Source organism: Uloborus diversus, chromosome 1, assembly GCF_026930045.1.
Source record: "Uloborus diversus isolate 005 chromosome 1, Udiv.v.3.1, whole genome shotgun sequence".
Taxonomy (NCBI): domain Eukaryota; kingdom Metazoa; phylum Arthropoda; class Arachnida; order Araneae; family Uloboridae; genus Uloborus; species Uloborus diversus.
In genome coordinates, this window is record NC_072731.1 from 6,457,042 (window position 1) to 6,476,264 (window position 19,223).

Below are 19,223 nucleotides of genomic sequence, written 5' to 3' on the forward strand. Positions count from 1 at the left end.
AATTTTTTGGAGTTCAAGGGATTAAGACACATTTTTTAATCATCCATGATTTCAAATTGGAGATGCTTGAACTATCCAAGTTACACACCACAGTATAAAAGAGCAAGATTTTACATCAAATGTATCAAACATAAAAGTACATCAAAGAGCAAGATTTTACATCAAATGTATCAAACATAAAAGTACATCAAATAATAAATGCCACTTCGGCTTCTGCTTTTTCATCATTTCAAAATAAATCTTTTTTAAAAAGTTTGGTGATATGGTCCAATTTTCAACTTTTGAAATGACACAAATAAGCTAAACAAAATAAGTCAAGACTTTGTTCCACATGTAAAGACTTTTATTTGTTATCATTTCAAAAGGTAATGACATCAAAGGAAAGCAATCTTTTGATAAAACTTGGTTATAAAAAAAACAAAACATTTTACTCACCGGGTATTAGGGATGGTAGTGGAAACATTGGAAATATCTGCAGTTTTTGAAGCCATAGCTTCGACATTAGATCTGTTTCTTCGTCTTTTTCCTTCAGATGAAGCATGAGCTCCTGGTAAAAGTAAACCACTGGCAGGACCAATTGAATTGCTTCTCCTCATTGGAGAATGATAGTTATCTTTGGGAGGCATTGGTGTACCATAATGGTTTCCTAAAAACATAATTTTAACACTGTCATGCAATCGAAAATAAAAGGATGAAAATATACCTAGATTTAAGGATAACTGAAAAGTACTTTTTAATTGTACTGAAAATCAGACAAAGTTTAAATTTTAAACTAATACTGATATTTTGTAGAGAAAATATTTTCATTTTAAATGTGTTTCAATGAGCTTTAAAAGTACTACATTTTCTGCACATATCAAAATTACAATACATCTAACTTAAGGATAAAAAAAGCAAGCATGCCTACTTTTGCTTATATATTTCTTTCGATCCAAAAAAAAAAGCAATACAATTTTTGATGATTTGAAAAAAATGCCGCAGTTTTCATTGAGTATATGGTAGAATTGAAGCCATTTTGAAAACGTTCAACTTTTGAATACAATAAAAGCATATGAATGCTTTCGATCTCTCTGCAGCTTTTGATCGGAAAACTTGATTAAATTTGATGAAAGTATTTCATGGAGCATATACGAGCGTCTGAAACATTTATAGTTAACTAGCTGTACCCGACGCGCGTTGCTACGCCAACAAAAAAAATACATCATTATACTGATTTTCATGACAATCGGTTGAACGGGGCAGAAGTTGCTACTCTGCAGTGCCACCTGGTGGCGAGTGGCTTCAATGAGCATATTATGCACCTTCTCCGTGGAAAAATACATATATATAGCAATTTTCATAATAATCAGTCCAGGTATCAAGTGAAGCCGTGACTATACTCAAATTTTGTACTCACGCAGTTTGCAAGATCAATCAATCGCTAAAAATATCAAATAGAAAAAGTTTTAAATCCCCCCGTTGCATGAAAAGCCATAAAACAATAAAGAAAGAATTTATTTGTTCAAACTCAAGAAAAATGGCAACAGTTAACTTCTTATCAATGAGATCTTTCACGCGAATTAATTTCTGCAGCCGATAATTTTATTTGTTTTTATCCAATGGATTGTGACTTAAATTGGAATAAAAAAGGAACTATCGATCGGATTTTTTTCGAACTGGTCTGGAAACATTCCCAGTACTAAAAATAACAAACGGTGAAAGTTTCAGCTAAATCTGCTGGGTAGTTTTTGAGTTCATGGATGACATACAGACAAACATTCATTTTTATATATATAGAAGATTTTCAATATTTAGCTTCTTCACCATTTGAGTGGCTATTGCTCTTCTCTTATGGTGTACCGAAAATGTATAGAGGTGCGATTTTGCTACTGTTTATTGCTGAAATATTCACATTACCTAAACTACAATGTACTTCGAAAATTATAAGTGTCTGCCATGCATATTCGGAAAATTTCGGTAGTGACCCAAAATTCGGCATGCACCGAAATCCAAAATTGGTGTTGGTCCTATTTCTACCTGACTTCAAGCCCTATGCTGCACTTACTCTTAACTATGCAGTAAAAAATATAGATATATAAATAAAAGTTAGGTCCCCCCCCCCCCCCCCTCCCTTCTTTTCCAAAAATCATCGGCCATACATTGGCATTTAGATGTTTTTCAAGGCCGATGGGCCGATGTTTTCTCCATGTTAGCATCTGCCATCCATGCCAATGGCTAAATTTTCACGCTGATGCATCGGTCGAGTCCTATCCATAATACTGTTGCTAAGTACAAAAAAGAAAGATTTTGCTCATAAAATTTATTAACTTCCCTGGGGTAACACTCATAAGTTTCACATGAGGACACAAACTGCATTGAAATTTTAAAATGTCAGAGGAGCAGTTCAGTAAAATATATTTCAGCTGTGATTAATTAACAAATATTACTTCCTTATTCCATGCCCAAAAAAATAAAAAACCTGCTTGAAAGCATACAAAAAAAATTTAGGATACGTAAATGTTTTATTCAGGACAAGGAAATTTCCATTACTAGCTAACTAAAGTGATAGGAAAGGCTTATGAATTTACAACCATGGAAAAAACACTGAATGCAATGAATTAAATGTACAACAGTGCCTTACTACATGCTTACGCAATACCAAAAAAATAATTTTATCAACATGAAAATGAACAGAAGAAGTCAGGACACCAAACTGTCAATCATTTGGAAAATCACCCTTGTTACTAATTACTTATTCCACAAGGGGTTCACCAATTTCTTTTGGATTTAGAAAGGGGTTTGCAAGAGAAAAAAGGTTGGGAACCGCTGATCTAAAGTATCAATTTCAGACTAAAAGCTAAAACTGTCATGGTTGAATTAAAGATAGCAGGGTGGCAGCAAGATGGTTGGGGATTAAGCCCCAGAACCCTTGGTTTTCAGTCAATCCTTGCATGTTAATACATGTCAGGGGTGAGCACAGAAATTTTAGGGCCCGTCACCATAGACTAATAATAAGAGTAGACCGAGCTATGGCAACCCTTTTGCTGCTCATAAACCAAACCATGTGACTGGTGGATATACTAGCAACAGCGGGCGTTGATCGTAGCAGACGATCAATGCTCACGAGAAATAAAATAAATAGAATTGATGGAACACGGAAGAATGATCTTTTATGAAGTCCGATTTGTAAATGTGTTATTCTAAGTTTTAAATATTTTGTTAATATAGTGAGTTTTTTGTTTAGGTCGTATTGTGCATTTTCTTTAGTCAATTTCAATAACTCTCTAAGCAATTAAAGATGCAAGCGCCCAAAAAGAATCGGCAAACGGTAAGATTTTTACCTAAAATTTAAATTTAAGATACCGATTAGTACATGTTTGCGTTAACGCAAAATGTTTACGCCATTACGTTCACGCCAACACTGACATAGCAGTTCCAAATGAAATAAAAGTTACTGAAAACTGTGATAAAAAAACTAATACCAAAATAATGCATAACTAAAAGAAAAACAGTTCAATCTCTGCACCTGAAAAAAAAAAGTTATAATGAAAATACATTACGTCTTAAAATACATGTCGAGTGCCAAACTATAGATAATGTTGCCACCTAGCAACCATGCCGCCAAAGTTTTCGCCAAGCCTTCCACCAGTTACATGATGTATCCATGAACCAATTTTTTCATCAGCAAGTCTGGGAAAGCTCGGTTTACTCTTATTATTAGTCTATGCCCGTCACAAATGACTTTTACGGCCCCCTTTCCATATTGGTTACCCCTATATTTTACCCCTCATTTTAAAAATTCTGGGTCCCCTTCAGGCTTGGGCCCGGGCCAACAGGTGTCCCCCTCCCCCTCTTGTGCACGCCCCTGAATGTAAGTGCTGCGTGATCCCCGTTCCATCCTTTAGGAGAATATTCTGGCTGCATAAAGAGACAAGTACAGCTTTTAGAATGGAAAATCTACTTGCATCAAGTGCTTTAAAATGTTTTAGTTAACATCCAATTCATCAGGGCCTAGTAAATGCATGGTCAATGAACGTGGGTATCACAATTTTGGGGGCACCAAAATAGAACAAATTTTCTTTCTTCCCTTTTTTAAAAATTAATACTATGGTAAAGTGTAGCTTTTCTTGTGAGAGAGGCACCAACTTTTACCAGGACTGAGCATGACTTTGGCTTCATCAGGCTCTGCGAATCAAGCTTATCTTTTTAAGATTGAGACTAAAATGTAACCAACAATTAACTGGAAAGTCACATAAATTACAGTTTACTTATTTTGACAAAAACTTACCTTCATATATGCCACTTTCTAGAAGACTACCGCTTCTTTCTAATGCAATAAATTCTTCTACTGTTAAAAAGGTGTAATCCACACCACTGATTTCTCCAACTCGAGGTAAACGAGTTGTGCCTGAAATTATTAGCCTTTTTAAATGAACAGTCATAAATTAGGCATGATGCAAATCATGAAACGTGTAATACTTTCTTACTTTATAATTAGATAGTTGTTTACTTTAAATTTCATGATAACAAGACCATCCAAAAAAAATAATATACTACTAATAATACATACTTCCCACTGAAATATAGCCGACTAAAATTCAAGGGGAAGTAGAGGTGGCAAAGTTCAGGAAAAAAAACAGAAATTTGGAGGGGGGGGGGACATTTCTGTTTATTTCCATTTGGGAGAAATTTAAAATTTTATTTCTATGATATAAAACAATGCATTCAAAAATTTATAACATTTACTTTCCTATGGTTTTTTAGTTTAAAAAGACTTTTACATCCAATATCCTATAGGAAAACACCAACTTTCATCAATGCAAGCTGTAAGATTATTTAATTTTCATGTACACCAAAACATGCTGTTTTTCTTGCTAAAACTGTTATGTTTAAACTACCGAATTAGTATACTAATATTGCTGTTACTAATTAGTGAAAACATTTAATCCTATCATCATCAAAATTGAGGAATAAAATTCAAACATTGCCAAACATTTTTATTTTACTTTTGAAGTGCAAAGTATTATTAAATTCTGATTGAAATTATTTGTTTAAATTAGGTTGTTTTCAAACAATATTTAATATATCATATGGTCTAACGCTTTGGAAATTAAAGTAGAGTTCAACTTAATTGCCAAAAACCCACGCATTTGTTCATATTAGCCATTATTCATAACAACCATGAAAGATACTGTGAAAAAAACGAAGAAATGCTTACCTCTATTTAAAAAATACTACTACAAATATATACATTGTAATATAACTATTAGTACACTCAAAAAAAGAAACACTTATTTCTTATAAATGAATGTTTTTAGAAAAAAATGAGAAAGATGATAATCGACAATCGCGGAATAGCTGGTAATCCACAATAGAAGATGAACAGTTTTATCTCCGAGCAAAATTACAATGTCCACAGGTAGACAAATGCATGAGCTTTATGTTTTAGATAAAATATTTTATATTTTCTTCTTGATACACAATGAGACATCTGCTTCCAAAAAAAAGAATAATTTTTAAAAAAAATAATTACAATATTCAACGACGAACAATTAAATTAAAGAAAAGAGTCAGAAAATGTACGTAATATGCATAAAATTTTTAATGTAATTAGATAGCAAACCAAACTTGAGGAACAAATTGTTCCTTTTAGCTGTGATTTTGTATTAAATGTGATCATATGAAGCGAGTTTAACTTTACTGCAAAATTTAATGTTCAAGTGTCATCTTTTTTTTTCCTACCTCTCTTAGCTATGTATTTTAAACAGAAAAGAATTAGCTGTTAAATTTTAATAGTAATAAATTGACTAAAACTACTAGAGACGTACCGAGTAGCACTTTGGCCGAGTAGCCGAGTACCGAGTACTCGGCCTTTCACTACTCGGCCGAGTTACCAGGTACCAATTATGTTTTAAGAAGAACCACCGACACACATGTGATGAATTTTGAACTTATTGGAATAGTAGTATAGACCTCCTTGTCCATATAATAGTTAATAAAACTAAATTCCTGCTGAAATTTAATTACGCATTATGTTTAAACAATTTTGTTTGTGTCAAAAATTGTACAAAAAAATTATTTTTAAAATTAAAAATGAATAAATAAAAGGTATGTTTAATCAAGTTGGAATTAAAACAAATTACATTGAAATCCCTCGAATGCGGACATTTTTTTTGTCCGCAATAGAGAGGTGTCCGCAGGACAGGGGTTTAATAATGTTATTTGCATTGGAACTGGGGAATTCAAAATTGTCCGCATAAGAGGGGTGTCTGTTAGGAGGGGTTTCACTGTATACCAATCAATTATAGTTCTAGTCCGCCAAACATAAATAATTTTTAAAAGCAGATAAAACAAATATACAGGAACACTGCAGACACGTGTTTCTGAACCTCCGTTACAAGGAACATCTTTTTCAGTGCATAACATGTGAGCTAAAGAATGTAAAGACATACAACAAAAAAATCTGACTTTTGTCGGATGCTTTTAAATCCACGAGCTCCCATTTTGTGCATTGAAAAAGAAATTCCTTGTAACGCCAAAACACGTGTCTGCAGTGTTCCTGCACTGTGCTTTTAACGTTGTTTTATTTAATTTTATTTTTTAAGCAAAGGTATTTTTATATTTTTTGTAACTAATTTTTGGTTGTAGCAAAAATACATTTTTAATATAAAAATTCCATATTTTCTATACTTACCTTTTTTGCATAATTTTTGATAAAAAAGTTTTATTAACTTTGGGGACATTAAAATAAAGATTTATTCCATTGAAGCATTACAAACTTCATTTTTCTCAAAATTTAAATTTGACTTATAAATTTTAATTGTAAATGATTGCAGAATATAATGCTTGCTCTTGTTTTTTTTTATAAATTTTAGTATCTGTCTTGGACAATATTCAATTTTTTGCAACTACTCGGTACTGGCCGAGTATCCTGGCCGAGGACTGCTGATGGCCTTTAAAAAAAGTGAGAAAGGTGACAAATTTGAAAACAAAGGTGACTAAAAGGTGACAAAAAAGTAACTAAAAGGTGACCAAAAGCAATTTGTTAAGAACTCAAAAAACAGAAAAGGATTATCCGTTTTTACTGACTTTTACTAAAATAGCCTATATATTTCTTGTAAAGATTTCTTTACAATTTTGGAAATGAATATTATAGGGCTAGAAGTAGTAAAATAAAAATTTTAAGACATTTTCAAAAAACTTTCAGTGTAAACTCTAATTTGCAATCCCCAACTTATCAGCCTTAGGAATAAAAAAATAATGCCGAATAAGCAGGAATGCTGTCATGGTCTCTTCTGATTTGATCAAAATAGGGGTGATAAAGATAACGATGTGAGGGTACTTTTGTTTTTTTTTTTTCAATCAAGACACATTTGTTAGATGCATTGGTTGGCTGTTTTTTGGTTTTTTTTTTAAACATAAATTTATTCCTAATTGAATCTAGGAAAATAATATCGCATTCATCAAAAATACTGTAGTAGTGCATTTTGTTCCAAATAGGTTTACAGCAGTTTTTTTGTTCCAATTCAATAAATAAATAAACACTAACCGCCACTTATAAAATCTCTGGATTATAAAATCAGCAGCTTTTTGAAATGAATGTGGAAGAACCAAATCATTACATTACCAAACCATGTTAAAACCGTACTTTAATAAAATCAATTTCGCCGTTACATAAAATAAAGCTTTTGGCTAGCATTTGCTTCTAAAAGCTTTATTTTTACTGGAACTAGCCATATAAAGCATTGAAACCTAAAAAAAAAAAATCGGAGATTCTCTGAGACGCACCGAAAAAGGAAATGTTAAGAAATGTTTATACAGACCAAGTTCACTTTGCACTTGCGCAGTAAAAATAAAACCCAAACTAACCATTTCTGTGCAAACACAAAGTGACACTATAAACACAAACCAAAACTTTTCACTATTCCGCGCTCAAAGAAGATATCGAGGCACGCCTCCTTAACCCATCACCCCTTTTTCAAATCGAACCACTTGTGGCTGCTTAGTCGCAGGGTTGGCAAAAACCCGGGTTTTTTAAAAAAAGCCCATGGACCCATGGTTTTTTGGGGTTTTTTAAATAAAACCCAAAAAAACCCAACTAAAGCTGGGTTTTTTAAAAGAAATGTGGATTTTTTGTCTTTTTTTAGGGAAAATGTAGGGTACTTGTAGCATATTGTAGCGTAAGTATATGGACAAAGAACAAAAATGTCTTTGGGTAAAAAAAGCTGGAAAATTCAGCATTTTCTGAAGAAAAGTAAAAAAGACTACAAAGATTTCAGATTTTTTAGTTTCCATGATTACCAACAGTTAAGGCAAAGTTACTTCTCGAGTGATAAATCTATTGTTTGTTTGTTCGCTTTTAATTACTACTTTTTTTTTTTTTTGCATTTTACTTTATTGTATTTCATTTTATTATGCAAAACTACTATAGAACCTCACGTAGTTTAAATCCCTTTTTACTGAATTCCAGCTTAATCAAGACATTTCTTTGAATTTTATGTTGCCCGTTTTTCTATTTCTATGTACAGAGTAAGAAATATTAAACTTTTTCATAAGATAATGAAAATACTGTATATCCTATTCTGTTTTCTGTCCGATCGTTTGTAAAACCTGTTAATTTCTAAAAAATATACCTTGTTTATTCGAGATTTGTGACGTGTTGGTTTGCAGAAAATAATTCACATGAAAGCTTTTTAGCTTTTAGCTCGAGTAGGTACAATCTATAAATATTGAGAAAATCAGATGTGACAGGATTTAGTCAAGATAATTTGAGTTATTTTTGACCAGTTAAAGAAAAAAGTTTAATATAATTATTTAAAATATTTGAAGTATTTTTTTAATGCCGTTAAGAGTTAAGAAATGCTATTAAAGTTCAAAATTCATTTTTATGTCTGTGGTGAAGAACAATTAAAAAAGGAGTTTAAATTGTAAAAGTATTTAAATTAATTAATTTTTTAAAAAAATTCTCAGAAAATTTAAAAAAACCCAAAAGTGGGCAAAATAATGGGGTTTTTTAAATGGGTTTTTTCAAAAAAACCCATTGGGTCCAACCCAATTGGGTCCAATCCGGCCAACCCTGCTTAGTCGCGACTTTCGAAGTCAGTAAAAGTAAAACAAGCAAGTAACGCGCCTGGCTAGAGATGAGCATGAGATTCCGTGACTTCAGATGATGTCATTTGATAAACACGGAAGACAACTTGCATTCGATGACCACTCACTCAACAAAGTGTGTAGAAACAAATTGCACAGCTGAACTTTAGTCGAACAACACTCTATGGCCAGAAACACGATAGGAAACAAAATGGCGTTTAGATGAGACTTGCGGAAAATGCGTCTGACGGTCGAAGGGGGATAGAAAGACTGGTTCTGCTCATAGGGTGCAATTGCAAGCAATAAAAAAAAATGCTCGGATTTTCCGGTAGCATAGCTATTTTTCTTAAACAGCAACAAGGTGGGGGGGGGGGCCATATTTAATGCTACTTTTTTAATTAATTTCACTGTTAACATTCAGATACTTTTCAAAAATTTAATTATTTAAAAAAAAAATCATAAGACATTTCAAGAAAGGTGAGAAAAGTGACAAAAGTTGCAAAAGGTGACTAAAAGTAACCAAATTTTCAAAAGGTGACTAAAGGTGAGAAAGGTGATTGACTCCTCGGCCTGAGTATCTGATCAGAATTTGGCAGAGTACCGAGTAGTTACCCAGTACTCCGTACATCTCTAAAAACTACTTAACTTTGATTTTTTTTTTCTGGTTAATGTGTTATATTTAAATGATTGTTTAACATAAAGGCTAATGTAATGTGAAGAATAAAGAAAAATTGGAAAGCAACAAAATTTATTTGAACATTTGAGTGTTTTCTCTATATTAAAATTATTTTGAATGGGATAAAATTAATAAGTAACAATTTGAATTTTGTACTGTGGTACTATACTGTAACTTTCATTCAACGTATAAAAAAATATGTCTGTATACCAATAATCGAACATTTCAATTTGTTTACTATTTGGCTGCCAAATTTTGAAATATTCAGCTGAACTGAATATTCAGTTTGTGTGCCAAATATGCAGTATGCCGAATACCAACCAAATATTCGCTGCATCTCTACTAAACAGTAAAAAGCAAACAAATTTAGGAACAAGCATCTTTACATAACTGATTTGTGCAATGAAACAGAGCTTTTCTCATATTTGGTTAATTTTTTGCAAATAATATCCTAATTTTTGATAGAAAAGTCGCTCTGTCTTTTAAATCAGAACTATTACTAGACAAGTGACTTATAAAAAACAAAAGTTCATTGAATATAATATACACTGCATTTATGCCACAGCACAACAAAGCAATTAATATTGATTCATTCCATAAACTAATTATCCTCTTCCCTTGGGTTATCAGCAATAACAATTACAGCAAAGTATGTATTCAAATTTTAGATACATATTCTGCAGCTTATCCAAATAGTTTAATGCAATATTTATGTAAATGACTTTTCACAAAGTTACTCCTTAAGAAGCAAAATATGCGTTAAAAAATTAAGCAGAGTATTTTTGCTTTCAAAACAATTTTTTAACTCAACCTCTGGCAACAAGTAATTAAAATTTCGGTGCTTTTCTGTTAAAGGTGCATTTTTTTTTTTTTTTTTGGCGAAGGAGATTCCAATTAATTTATCGCTATTGCAAACAAAATATCACAACTCACAAGAGCATTTAACAAACTCAATTTCTAAATTTCAAGGTTGCTATTACTTGTAGATATTACTATTTGCTTTAGGGGATTTTCTATTGTTGCAAAGATAGAAAGAAAACAAGTAAGCAAAAATAAGGGACCCTTTAGATGCAATATATATCGACAGCACTGTCATCCCATTCAGAGACAACAGTTTCGCCTTTGTTATGAACTCATTAGTCTGGAATAGGGAATAACCTAGCTGTAGAGGCAAATGTCATCTCATTGAAGCTGAGAGCGCCAATAAACCGGCAGATAAAGTACATTTTCTCACCAGTGAGAGCCCATAAACATGGTGGGGTTGAATGCTTCCAAATTGAAGGCGAAGCTTTGGTATTAAGCTTTTATGGGAAAAGTATCAAAATTTCAATGAGGAGAGTAAAAATTTTAATACTTTTCCTACTAAGAATTAGACACTTGGGATCATCTCAGTATTTCTTACTATTATTATCATGCTCAGTTATGAAGTACTCTTTATGCTCAACTGTTTCTCACTAACTTTTCTGTAAATTAAAATCAAAAGTGATTATCTAATACAGGACTTCCCAAATTTTTTTTTTCAGCAGACCCCTTTCATTGACCAATATTCAGTGAGGACCCGCCATTAGAAAGAATATATACTTGCAATTTGTAGTTAGTTGAACTTGATTAAATTAACCATTACCAAGCACAGATGGCAAATTCACTATTTAAAAAAGCACTATATAGGTAATTTACAGTGCTTAACTTTTAGAATTTCCAAAGCCCAAAAATCAAATTGAACAGACAGAAATCAATAGGTAACAAAGTCATTAAAATTCATAGTCGAGCATAGAATTAATTGGAGGAGTGACACGTTGTTTTAGCTGGATGATTTTAATATATTGGGTGTAAGTATTAGTATTTGGAGTTGAATGTCAAATTTAGCATTTGGACCGCTTCGGCATTTAGTTTTGGTGGTTGCATGGATAGAAAAGATGTATTTGCAATGGTTAGGTTGTGGCTAATAAAAAAAACATGATTTACGGTGTTTAAGAAGCAGTCGGATTTTCCAGACGAAGCAGGGGGGGGGGGGGGTGATTGATTATAAGTTGTAGTCAGAAGTCCATTAAACATTCATTTTGATATATTCAGTAAGTACCGCCCTATAGCCAGGGGAGAGGCAGACATATATGAAATACACCGCCATGAGCTAGCTGTGTCATTCATGTCATTCAAGCCGAGGACTGCAGTTTTGTGCTTATTAGCACTCATCAGCCCGGCATAGGAAGTGACTGAGCTGGAGGTGAAAAACCACTTAAGGTACGCCACCTCTTAAGGTACACTTAAAATACACCGCCAGTTCAGTTATTCCATCTGAGGACTGCAGTTTGGTGCTTTTTAGCACTCATCAGCCCGGCATAGGAAGTGACTGAGCTGGAGGTGGAAAACCTCTTGAAGCCAAGAGTGCCAAACAAACTGGTAGCTAATATAGAATTAGTGCAGTAACTTACTGAATATACCATGCCTTGCTTGCAATCGAGTTGAACCGAACCATGCTGCGGTCACTCGTCTGGTCAGTGCTAATTCTATATTAGCTACCATATTAATACCATAATTAGTATTTCTGCCTTAGCCCTGGCTTAGGGCGGCAACTTACTACAAAATACCATGCTTTGCCATCAATCTTTACGTTGAACCGCACCATTGCTGCGGTCACTCATCTGTTGTGCTAATTCTACATTAGCTACCAGTTTGTTTGGCTCTCTTGGTTCCCTTAAGAGTTTTTTTGCCTCCAGCTCAGATAATTCCTACTCCGGACTGATGAGTGCTAAAAAGCACGAAACTGCAGTCCTTGGATGGAATAACTGAACTGGCGGTGTATTTTAAGTGTACCTTAAGAGGCGGCGTACCTTAAGAGGTTTTCCACCTCCAGTTCAGTCACCTCCTATGCCGGGCTGATGAGTGCTATTAAGCACAAAACTGCAGTCCTCGGCTGGAATGACTGAGCTGGCGGTGTATTTCATGTATGTCTGCCTTTGCCCTGGCTATAGGGTGGTAACTTACTGAATATACCATGCCTTGCCTGCAATCTTCGAGTTGAACCGAATCATGCTACAGTCATTCGTCTGGTCAGTGCTAATTCTATATAGCTAGCAGTTTGTTTGGCAATCTTGGCTTCCTAAAGAGGTTTTCCACCTCCAGCTCAGTCACTTCCTATGCCAGGCTGATGAGTGCTGATAAGCACAAAACTGCAGTCCTCGGTTCGAATGACTGAGCTGGCGGTGCATTTCACTCATTTTTATATTTCAACAGACTGGGTGGCATTGTCGAAACAGAAAATGGTGAGATCACCAATAAAAGATATTGCTGCATTTTCATCTTGATATGCTGAGAAGTAGTGCTGAAAGGACAACTCTATGCTTTGATGGTGTTCACATATTTTACCAAGCAAAGAGCTTTTTGAAAGCTCCACATAACTTTTCTTTGAAAAATCATTCAATACAGGAAAACACTTCACCTTCCTCTTCTCGACAGATTCAACCCAAACTGGATTTTATTTTTTGAAAGTATGTCCGATTCATTTTCATGAATAATTTCTGATAACTACAAAAATTTGACCAATCTTCATCATCAAAAATGCTGGCCAGTTGGGCGCTGAGTTTTACCAAAAGACCTAAGACGTAAATCCAGTGGCGTAAGTACGTACCGCACGACCCCGCAACGTGCAAGGGCCCGGAGTCGGAAGGTGCCTGAAAACTTTTGAGCTTTAATTTCATTCAATTTTATAATAAACTAGCAAAAATACCCGGCGTTGCCTGGGTCAGTAATAATTATGGGAAACAATCGTTACTTGCCCTTGTTTTCTGTTTTAAGCGAAAGAATTTAAAACAAACCTTTTTTGACGTGATTAAAAATCGAGCTTCTTCCTTACTCATTAAACTAAAATAGCGATAAGTATAAAGAACGGAATAATATTCAATTAGAAACGAAAGCGCGACATTTAAGCCTGTACAAATTTGAAGAATTACCGAAATAGAAAATTAAACTTTACATGTTTAAAAAGATTTATCTGTTAGTACTTTTTTTTTAAATCTAAAACCTTCTCTGTATGGCTATTGATGTACGAACTGTTTTAAAAACTGTAGCCGCCCGTGTTCCCCTTACACTTGCTTTAGTTATTTTGGGAAATTTCAATTTTTGTGGGCACTTGGTGCGGTTTAAAATCTTACCAAATTTGCGAGAATCATTTTGGGACACTTTCGATAATACTCCCCCTCCTTACTAATTTTTATTATTTTATTATAGAAATATTGTCGCAAGATGCTGAGATACTTTTGGTAAAAAAAAAAAAAAAAGGCGCTAAACGGTTTCATCCGAAATGTTTCCAAAAATAAGTAGAAAAATTTGGCGATTGTTTGAAATCGTGCAAAAAGAAAATTTAATGGAAGTTTTTGTGCGGTTTATGGATTTGCCTAATTTAGTTGTTGAATTATTTTTACACAGTATTTGTTTTTTTTTAAGTATCTTTGATTGGCGATATTTTGTTTACATGGTGAAAGCTGAGAAACATTATTACGTAGTCTTTGGGCTCAAAAACAGCGACAGTGGAAAAAACTGCCAAATGCATCAGCAACTGAAATCTTTCTGAAAAAATTCTGGCGATATTTCTGCTGGTTGGTTGGATATAGTGAGCAAGTGTCCAATCAGCATAAATAATAATAATAAACCATTAATTACATAAGTTCCGTTTAAAAGTAAAATGATCAGCCAAATCCATTCATTTTTAGCCAATCTTGTGGAAAAACGTTACTTTAAGATTTGACTTGAGAAAAGCCTCAAAAAGTCAGACGAAACTCAAAAATATTCAACAATACAACAATTCTTGGGAGTTGAGATGACACACTAAATAATGACTTGGGTTGATGAAAGCCTTCGAACAGGGAACAAAAAAGCTCATAACTCGTTTTTTATACAACTTAGAAACTTCGAACAGATGCTATCTTCAGCAGAAAAATTGGCGCTTTCGATGGACATATAATGTTAATATGTGCACGTTTTTTTCCACCTCCATATTGGGGCATTTATGCGAAAATTGGGCCTAAAATTGGAATAAAAAGGGAACTATCAATCGGATTTTTTTCGAACTGGTCTATAAACCTTCCCAGTACCAAACTGAACAAACGGTGAAAGTTTCAGTCAAATCTGCCGGGTAGTTTCTGAGATCTTAGGGAACAAATTTACCAAACTCCATTTTTATATATATAGATTTCCAAAAATCAAACTTAGTTTTAAAATCTTATATTGTTTCTGGGACCCCCTAGAACACCAGAACCTATTGACCTACGGTCCTTGGTTCAGATATTGAAGGCACTAGGCCAAACACTTTTTTGGGGCCCTCATGTAGTCAAACATTACAATTTTTGCTATTTGCTAAAACAGTTTTAGCCACTTGGGGCCCCCAAATTTCAGGGGCTCCAGGCCACGGCCTAGTTGGCCTACACTTTATACAGGCTGAGTAGAGAGAAGGGGGCCCACGTCCGAAATTCCTTGCGTGAAATCCATACTTTGGCTCGGTGCAAAAGGTATCATATTGCCCTCGCTACGCCACCAGTCATGGAAAGAAGGGAAAATTCCTGGAAAAAAAGAAAAAGAAGGAAAAAGTCCTGAAAGAAAAGAAAAAGAAGGAAAAGTCCTGACCGCACAGGAGCCCAGAAAAAGATAAGCCAAGAGAAGATTTTGGGTAGGTTGTGGATTGGGGGGGGGAAGGAAGGGGCCCGAAAATTTTTGAGCTTTATTTACATTCAATTTTATTAAGTTTTTACCTGAATTAAACTTAGTTTTAAATGCTTATATTGATTCTGGGCCCCTCTAGGGCCTCATAACCAGAACATATTGGCATAGGGCCCCCAGTTAAGATATCGGAAGTCGTAGGCCAAACACATTTAAGGGGCCTTCTTGTAGCCATACATTACAATTTTTGCCATTTTCTAAAGCAGTTTTCGCCATTTGGAGGCCCCCAAATAACAGGGGCTTTAGGCCATGGCCAAGTTGACCTATTCAGTAAACAGGCCCTGACATTAGGTGGAGGAATAGCCCCTAAATCCTGACACCCAATTTAAAAAAAAGAAATGCAATAGCTACTTTGCTTTAAAATTAAACGTTTTTGCTAACAATGCTAAATTACCTATTAAGTTTTCTTACATTTTTTTTCAAAATAAATAAAAGATAGGGACAGCCAAGAAGGTGGGAAAGAAAGGATCTTAAAACCACATAATTTCCTTTTACTCACCAATGACAGCCTACTGTAGTTTTAAACGTCAAATTTTAAAGAAAGACATTTTGGGACAGAGTCAAAAAAAAACTCATCCTCCCTAATATGTCCAAAAATCGCTTAAAACTGCATTTTTTGAAACTTTGATTTTGAAAAATTCCAGGGAAAAGTACTGAGCCTCATCCCTTCACAAAATTTGTGATTTTGAAAAAAAGATTTTCAAAAAAAAACCAGGAGAATCCCGGAATTCCATTCCTTCTTGTCAGGTCATTAAAGGCGGCTTACAATTGTGTTTTAAAAATTCAATTTTGAAAAATTTCCGGGGGAGAGCCTCAGAACCAATCATTCCTTCTAAAATTACCGAAGGTCATCTAAAATTGCGTTTTGAGAACTTCAATATCAAAAAAAATTGTTCCGGAAGTCTCATCTTCGAACAGCTTCCCCTTACCCTAAAAACGCATGGGTGGACCATTTTTGATGAAGTTAGAGAAAGAGATGAAGGGGTTCGGAATTTCGGCCCGGAATTTTTTGAAATCAAGTTTCTAAAAAAAGAAATTTAAGGATGGCTTACACTCGCATTTTTAAAACTTCAATTCCGAAAAATTTATTTAAAGGTCCCAAAAAAATGCCTTCTTCTTAATATCACCTGAATTCGCCTAAAATTATCTTTTTGGAACTGCAATTTCAAACATTATGGGACAGAGTCCCAAATTCAATTCCTTATTGTTACATCATTGAACGTGGCCTACAATTGCGTTTTTAAGAGTTCCATTTCAAAAAATTTCTGGGAGAGAGACCTTGCCCCCCCCCCCCCCTTTTTTTTCATTAACATTGACGAAGATTGTCTAAAATTACATTTTTGGAACTTTAATGTCGAGAGATTTGCGGAAGAGTACCGGACTCCTTTCTCCTAAGGTGACTCCCAACTATGCGTGTAAAAGCTTTCGAAAATTAATGGGTAAGGGCCTGTTCACATGTCGGCCATCCGTTCCGTCCATCACGTTTTTTTCCCTCCCGAAACAGGTTTTCTTTGCTGGTTGCCATGACAGCAAATCATCTTGGACGGGACCGGTTCCAATCAGAAGAACCTTGATATCTGACAGCCGTCAAAAGTAGGACAGCATTTTATTGGTTCCCGAAAAGCAGCGCACTCTTCTCTCTGGCGGGTGAATTCAGTTCACATGATTGATGCACGGCAACCATATGTGAATGCTACCCTGCTTTCGTCGGCAGTCCGTCACGTCAAAAAAAGGGGATGGACGGGACGGACGGCCGATAAGTGAACAGCCCTTAAGGTTCCTGAACCATCCACCCTCCTAACAATACTGACAAACGTTTAAAATCCCTGTTTTGTAAACTTGAAAAACTATAATAGAGAGTTCTGATCCTCGTCCTTTCACTTAATGTCATCAAAGGTGGCCAATTGCAAGTTTAGAAGTTCAATTTTGAAATTTTTCTGGGGGTTGCACCCAAACTCTGTTGTTTAACAATCATTGAAGTTCTTCTAAAATTGCGGTACCTATTTGAACTTCCAAAACAAAAATATTTGTGGGAGAGAGTCACTGACCCCTTTCCATAACGTTACAAAAAATGGCTTGTAATCACATTCTCAAAACTCCAATTTCGAAAAATTTATGACGAAGAGCCCTGAACCTTCCTACTTCCAAATATAGCCTGAAATTCTGGTTTTTAACTAGAATTTAAGAAGAATTTTAGAAATTCAACCCCCCTCCCTCCCAACCCTTATTTTTGTACAAATATTACATTTAAAATTATAAATTTATATTGTTAATTCTTCTTTTCCTCATTGTAACAAATTCTCCGGAATTCTGAGCTAATGATCCCTTTCTAAACTGAAAGATTAACACCCCCCTCCCTCTGTATATAAAAATATACATTTATATATAGATATACGTATATGTGTGTGTGTGTGTTTTTGTAAAAATATTGTGGGACCGACCAAGATCGAAAAATTGTACTACAAGTATACATTACATTTTTAGTAGGGGGCCCAAAATCAGATTTCGATGGGGAGCCGAAAATGTTAAGTTACGCTACTGCGTAGATCCAGTAATCCTGAAGGGGCTTTTTCCATGAGATAACCACCTCACTTCTGTAAGAAGAAGTGCAAAATGATGAAGGCTTCCAAATTTGTCACATAGTACTGTGAAAAACCTTAAATTCAAAAGCCCTGACTCCACAGTTGGACCAACTATCATGCAGCCCCGACTGTTTTTCCTCTTCTAATTGAATTTTGTGTAATTTTTCAAACCCAAGAATTCTTTTATTCTTTTACCAGTTTGTAAAGCAAATTTCTAGTTCCCAAATTGAAAAACATTATTTGAATACCACTTACTTTTTTTTTTCTGCCGCGGACCACAGTCTGGGAAGACCTGATCTAATTATTCCCTCCAAATAATTAAACTCTAGTAATTCAAAAACTAGTACTTACATGGGACTGTACGTTGGTATAAATTATCTCTAATTGTATTTTGGAGATCATGATCGATTGAACCTTTTTGGAAACGAGTGTTCAGAAAACTTCGTAAATCCTTTGTCAGATAGCCTGTAAAAAAAGCATGAATAATTTTTTTTTACGAAGAAATTATAAGTAAACGAGAAGATAGCAAACAATTTGAACAAAAAGAAGACCACAAATAATAAAAGATTTAAACAAAGTTATTAAGAAATTTAATCAATTGAGTAATTATATGTTTCATCTATTTGCAGTTTTGAAGCTTTAATAAGCAAATGAGAAAGACATGAAAAACGTTTTTAACAATAAGCCAATCTGCAGTAAAAATTAGGGATGCACTGGTTAATCAACAGCAATCGGTTAATCAACCAATTATTTTATAGTTAAAATTGCTTTAAGTATGCCTAGAACAAGAAGCAATGCTGTGTTAGTTCACCTCAACAAGTAAATTAGACTGCAATTCCAAGAAAAAGTGGACATGAGGGTTGAAATTTAAAAATTGTTTTAGCGCTACAAGTAATCTATCAAAAAGCTAATAACATGAGGTTTATGAAATTGTAAATAAAATTCTCATAAAAGTTTTCTTTTTATTATCATTTTGTGCCTTAAGTTATTGTAATTTTACAAACTTGTATTTAGGAAAAACATAGTACTTTCATTCACCTAGGATTACTATTTAAAGCAGCAGGATTTTTATTGTATACATACAATTACTATTTGTGACATCTTTCTATCCTTTGGAACACTTAATCTTCCATAATAAAATATTTAACAGGACTTTTAATATAAAAAAAGTTACAAGGTTTCGC

At 34.2% G+C, this 19,223-nt stretch overlaps 1 pseudogene; it reads right to left on the minus strand.

The window, feature by feature from the left end:
- The window catches only part of LOC129234283 (membrane-associated guanylate kinase, WW and PDZ domain-containing protein 1-like), a 92,403-nt pseudogene that overhangs the window by 53,383 nt on the left and 19,797 nt on the right, over window positions 1-19,223 (minus strand).